The sequence below is a fragment of the Mandrillus leucophaeus genome, unplaced genomic scaffold (assembly GCF_000951045.1).
Source record: "Mandrillus leucophaeus isolate KB7577 unplaced genomic scaffold, Mleu.le_1.0 Scaffold674, whole genome shotgun sequence".
Classification (NCBI taxonomy): Eukaryota; Metazoa; Chordata; class Mammalia; order Primates; family Cercopithecidae; genus Mandrillus; species Mandrillus leucophaeus.
In genome coordinates, this window is record NW_012107297.1 from 430,202 (window position 1) to 436,421 (window position 6,220).

Sequence of the window (6,220 nt, forward strand, 5' to 3'; positions counted from 1 at the left end):
GCCAAGCGGCGAGGTGGCCGCTCCTCCGGCATCCGCCGCTGCCTCCTAGCCACGACCTGCCAAGCTCCTGCAGCCTAGAAACCCGCCACCCGACAGGCAGGACTGTTCCGTCCGCACAGTGGCCGCCGCCGCTGCCGCCGCTGGCTAAGGAAGAGCCATATTACCGCAGTGCAACCCCTCCACCCGCCGAGATCCGGCGCGCTCATTGGCTTAGCCCTCAACGGGCGGGACCCAACGGCAGAAAAGGGGCGTGCTATTGGGTAGAAGGTCTGTCCATCGCTGGCCGTACTGAACTTGGGGGCGGAGGGACTCGAGGATGGCCTCAATTGCGTCTGTCAAGCCGGAATGAAACCCGGGGCGTTGCTTCTTTTTTTCCTAGTCTAATTGGTTCATTCACTACCAACGGGAAGAGGGTCCTGGTGGAGGCGGGAGGGCCATTGCACGAGGTCGCTGTCAATTGTCAGTAAAGGGAAAGAGGGGTGGGGTCTTGATTAGGTAGAGTGCGCGCCTGGGCTCCGGTGTCACGTGCAGGAGGCGGGAGAGTCACCTGATTAGGAAGTATCTGTCTTCTGAGCCACTTCCGCCCTCGCTGGTTGCCGTGGTAACAGGCCTCCGGTGGAGGGCGGGGACCCGCTTGGAAGCCAGCTGGGTGGCGATCACTTGTCTGCCGTGGCAGGCCCCTTGCGCAGTCTTTTCCCGGCGTTCTCATCAGTGTGCAGGGATTGAAAAGGAATGCTTTGTGGTTCAGCGGATAGCCACCACGCAGGATGCACTGGGACCTGAGAACCGTTGGGCAGCCCCGCCAGCTTTTTCGTGACCAACTCCAACCCACAAGTACACGCCCTTTCTCGCACTCCACTAACTAGTACGCTGAGCTACAAGGTGTGCCAGGCACCCAGGACGCCAGATTCACCGCTTCAGGTGGGCTGCTTGTGCCGTCCCTAGAAAGCCTTTGCTACTTATCCATCAGTCTTAGCTGGGGCAGGAGTCCCTTCTTCCAAAAGGCTTCTCTGAGCCTCTCTGGGACCTTGAGTTAGGAATTTTGACCGTACCGTAGGTCTGGATTATCCTTTTTTTTTCTTCTTCTTCTTTTTTTTTTTTTTTAACACTGCCTCATTCTTTCGCCCGGGCTGGAGTGCAGTGGCAAAATCACTGCTCACTGCAGCCTCGACCTCCTGGGCTTAAGTGATCCTCCCACCTAAGCCTCCTAAGTAGCTGGGAATACAGGCATATGCCACCACACCCAGCTAATTTTTAAATTTTTTGTAAAGATGGGGTCCTGGCCATATTTCCTAGGCTAGTCTCAAACTCCCAGGCTCAAGCGATCCTCCAGCGTCGGGCTCCCAAACTGTTGGGATTACAGGCATGAGCCACTGGGCCTGGCCACATTGTCTTTTAACACACACAAGCAGCCACCATCCTTCCCACATACACACAATACTGTGAATTCCTCAAGCAAAAGGACCTTGTCTGATTAATCTCTGGATCCCCAGTGCCTGACAGAGAATCGGGAAATGTTTTTTTTTTTTTCAGTGAAGGCCTATCTCAAATGCCACCTCTTCCATGAAGACTTCTGTGATCCACAATGATAGCATCTCCAGTAATTCCTTCTATAATAAATAGCATGAGTCATTCTGCAGGATATTGATCTTCCTTTTTTTGCTCCCAGACTGAATTTTTCCACCACCTGGATGAACATAGCAGAAAGAACATAATGTTTTAGAGTCAGACATAATAGGAATCAGGCACTTTGGAATCTTGGCTCTGCCACCTTTGAGCTATGTATCCCAAGGCAAGTCAGTTCACCTCTCTCAGCTTTAAAATAGTAGTAGGGTTGCTGTAGGGATTAAAGTAAATCAACATATGTAAAGTGCCCACACAGGACCTGGCATATAATAGTTGCATTTTAAATTTTTTAAACGAAATGTAAGCATGCTATCTTTCCAGGGTGTTCAGAAGCCTGAAAAACACCCTGGATCTTTTCTCAGAGCTGGATCACAAAGATGTCACACCGTCTCCTGTTCTGACACACTGAGTGGTTCCTCATGGCTGGAGTCTGGGGTGTGGGGTCAGGTGTTTGCTGAGAAAGGAGTTGCTTGGTCAGGTGTTTGTTGAGAAAGGAGTCACTGGGAAATCCCAAATATTATCTGATTGAACTCATATGGTGCCAAGATCTGGGGGGAAATTCACAGAAAACACATTTCTGTTTCTAAGCTGTATTAGTTTTCTGAGGCTGCCATAACACATTATCACAAACTGGTATCTTGAAACAACAGAAATTCTCTCACTGTTCAGGAGTTTAGGATCCTGAAATCAAGGTGTCAGGAGGGCTGTGCTCTCTCAGAAGGCTCTAGGGGAGAATCCTTCCTTACATATTCCAGTTACTGGTGGCTCTAGTTTCTTAGCTAGTGGTGCATAACTCCAATCTCTGCCTTCATCATTGCATGGGCTTCTCTTATTCCTATGTCTGTGTGTGTGTGTGAGATGGAGTTTCACTCTTGTTGCCCAAGCTAGAGTGCAATGGTATGATCTCGGCTCACCGCAACCTCCGCCTCATGGGTTCAAGTGATTCTCCTGCCTCATCCTCCCAAGTAGCTGGGATTACAGGCATGCGCCACCACGCCCGGCTAATTTTGTAGTTTTAGTAGAGATAGGATTTCTTCATGTTGGTCGGGCTAGTCTCGAACTCCTGACCTCAGGTGATCTGCCCACCTCGGCCTCCCAAAGTGCTGGGATTACAGGCATGAACCACTGCAGCTGGCCGCCTCTTCTTTCTTTTATGAAGACATTGTCTTTAGGCCCTGGCGCAATGACTCACGCCTGAAATCCCAGCACTCTGAGAGGCTGAGGTGGGTGGGTCACTTGAGGTCAGGAGTTTGAGACCAGCCTGGCCAACATGACGAAACCCAATCTCTACTGAAAATACAAAAATCAGCCCGGCATGGAGGCCGGCGCCTATAATCCCAGCTACTCAGAAAGCTAAGACAAGAGAATTGCTTGAGCCCGGGAGGCGGAGGTTGCAGTGAGTCAAGATCGTGCCACTGCACTGCAGCCTGGGTGACAGAGCGAGACTCCGTCTCAAAAAAAAAAATTGTCTTTAGATTTAGGGCCCACCTAGATAATTTAGATTTCATCTTGAGATTATTCATTACATCTGCAAATATTTTTTTTTTCCAAATAAGGTCATATTAACAGGTTCCAGGGGTTAGAACATGGACATATCTTTTAGGGGGCCATAAGTCAGTTAAGAAAATGGACCTAGAGAAAGAACACAGAATCACTTCTTTCTCCTTTGGGCATCAGTTCTGAACTTTATCACTTCATTCATTTAATAAATGCACACTGAGGGCTTCTCTTATCAAGCTCTTTGCTAGATGCTGGGAAATCAGACCGAGATCCATCCCTAGAGGAGCTGCCCAACCCCTTATATGGGAGTCCAGTAAACAAAGAGTAGGTCAGACACAGTGGCTCACACTATAATCCTAGCACTTTGGGAGGCTGAGGCGGGCAGATTGCTTGAGCCCAAGAATTTGGGACCAGCCTGGACAACATGGCAAAACCTTATCTCTACAAAAAATACAAAAATTAGCCCGGCATGTAGTTTTTACCTATAGTCCCAGCTACTGAGGACGCTAAGGTGGGGGGATTACCTGGGCCTGGGGAGGTCGAGGCTACTGTGAGTCAAGATTATGCCACTGTACTCCAGCTTGGGCAATAGAGTGAGACTCCACATCAAAAATAAACAAAGAGTGATCATCCAGTTACTCACTGCTGGGTCTGAGGGAAGCCCAAAGGCAGTGGGAGCCAGAGAAAATAGTTGAGAGTCAGATTTCACAGTGAAGGTGACATTGAAACAGGGTATTGAAGGGCCAATAAGAGTTCACCAGGTCAGGAGGGAGGGAGGAAAGGATATTCCAGCGTAGAGCAGGATCCATTCTTTCCACAAGCCTTTACTGAGGTTCACCTTTGCACAGGCTAGCTACTCAGTGCTGGAAATGCAGAGCTCAAGTAAACAACCCGTCTCCCACTTTTCCCAAATGCCGCAAACACTAGGAGAACTAGAACTCTCATCCCTAGGGGCATTGGGAAGAACTCAAAAGCCTGCTGCTTGCAAAGTATTCAAGATAATGTAAAGCATTTAACACACTGTCTTGAAGATAGTACATTTTTAATAAATACTAGCTGTCATTATTTTCATATGTCCTATTTCATTCTAAAAACTTTGTTGTTGTTGTTGTTGAGACAGAGTCTCTCTCTGTGACTCAGGCTGGAGTGCAGTGGCGCTATCTCAGCTCACTGCAACCTGTGCCTCCCGGGTTCAAGTGATTCTCCTGTCTCAGCCTCCCAAGTAGCTGGGACTACAGGCATGCGCCACCACGCCCAGTTAATTCTTTTTGTATTTTTAGTAGAGACAGGATTTCACCATGTTGGTCAGGCTGGTCTCAAACTCCTGACCTCAAATGATCCACCCGCCACAGCCTCCCAAAGTGCTGGGATTACAGGCGTGAGCCACCGTGCCTGGCCCTAAAAATTCTTTTATTATTGGGATCCTATTTCATAATATGGCTGTTTGTTTCAATGTAAAAATATTTTAAATCACAGAATTAAATTATTATAATATTTACGTAGTGCTGTATATCCCCCAGAGAAACATATATCCAAGTTTAGAGGACACAGATTATAAGGTGGCCAAATGCAATATATATGCAATGATAGAATGGGGTCCAAGGTCAAGTAGTAAGGGTGACCAACTCTTCAGGAGCTGGTGGGCAAGGTCAGAGCAGGCTTCACCAAAGTTATAAAGGATGATTGGGAGATGAACAATAGGTGTTTAGACTGGTTTAGCTCGGGAATAGCTCGTGTTTTAACAGCCAATTAGTACCATGTTGGGTATTTAAGTCAAACATTCAGCTTCCAGGCCAAAAAGCTAAGCCTACCCCAATCCATTTTGCCTCCACTTCCTCCTCTCACCTCATGGGCCTGATGCATTGGGTACACAAGAGCAAGGCAGGTCAGATGGGTCTTTCAGTGTCTTAAACTGTATTGAGTTAAATCTATCGCCTTCCTTTCAACAGAGCCCTTTTTCTTCCATTCACTTACTTGTCTAATCAAACACCCATCAGACCTTTGCCAGGTGTCCAGCCTGGGCACTACGTTTCAAAAAATGATGCGCATAGAATTCCTAACTGAAAGGAGATCACAGCTCATTCGGTACAAAGTGGTAAGTACAATAATAGAGATGATGTATAAAGTACAGTGGAAGCACTAAGAGAAAGTTGCTAACTGTCACGTGTTGTCCAGGAAGGCTTCCTAGGAGAGGAGAGTATCCTACACAGGAGGAACAGCATGAGCAAAGGCACAGGGGCAGAGGATGTGGCAGCAGCAGAGTCTAACATGGCTGAAACAAAGGCTGCATGGGAGAGCAACAGGCAAAGAGGTTGGAAGAGGAAGCTAGTGCCGGGTGAGAAGAACCTGACTACGAGGCCGAAGAACATGAGTTTCATCTTGGGCAACAGAAAGCACTTAGAAATATGGCTCAGGCAGCCCTTGGGGGAGGGGTAGCTTTGAAGGGGCAGGACTAGAAGAGTGAGACACTTGCAGAAGTCAGGTGAGAATTGTAAAAGAAAAAGGCAGTTCCCCAAAGAAACTGCACATACCCAAGAACCCTGACAGGCACGTGTCTAGACAGCATTTTCCCTTCTTCTTTCCCAACTCGGCAAGGTCATTTTCTCAAGAAAGCCTTCCCAGGTCTGAACAAACTGCTACCTCCTCTGGGCTCCTACAGCAGCTGTCTGACCTCTCTTCGGTATGTGTAACTGTGTGCCTAGTCATATACTGAGCAGTCTACATTTGTCCCTCCCACTCTGCTGTGAACCTCTGCTTTTGATTTATCTGAGTCCCCAGTATCCCAACACAGAGGACAGGCTCCATAGCTTCATTTAGCAAATGGCTGAATGAATGAAGTCAATGAATGAATCTTGAGTAAGTGAATGTTTGGATCACATGGGGGCCTCCATTCCTCCCGACTAGACACAGCCCCCAGAAAGGGGAAATAAGCTTGCCTAAGGTCACACAAAGTTTGTAGCAAAGCTAAGACAAAGAGTTGGGCCTTTCGTCCCCAAGACCAACACTCTTTCCTCAGTTCCAGGGGTTTTCCCACTGCCACCGACTGTAAAGATGCAAGTGTGAACACAGGAGCTTGTGAATGTGTGGGCCAGTA

General features: G+C 48.1%; 1 long non-coding RNA gene across 1 annotated transcript; it reads left to right on the top strand.

Annotated features, from left to right (window-relative positions):
- The first annotated feature begins 575 nt into the window (after positions 1 to 575).
- On the top strand, positions 576 to 1,637 carry LOC105555208. The gene is made up of 2 exons (XR_001008434.1): positions 576 to 921; positions 1,534 to 1,637. It is a non-coding gene; the product is annotated as an uncharacterized LOC105555208 (long non-coding RNA).
- The last annotated feature ends 4,583 nt before the right edge of the window (positions 1,638 to 6,220 follow it).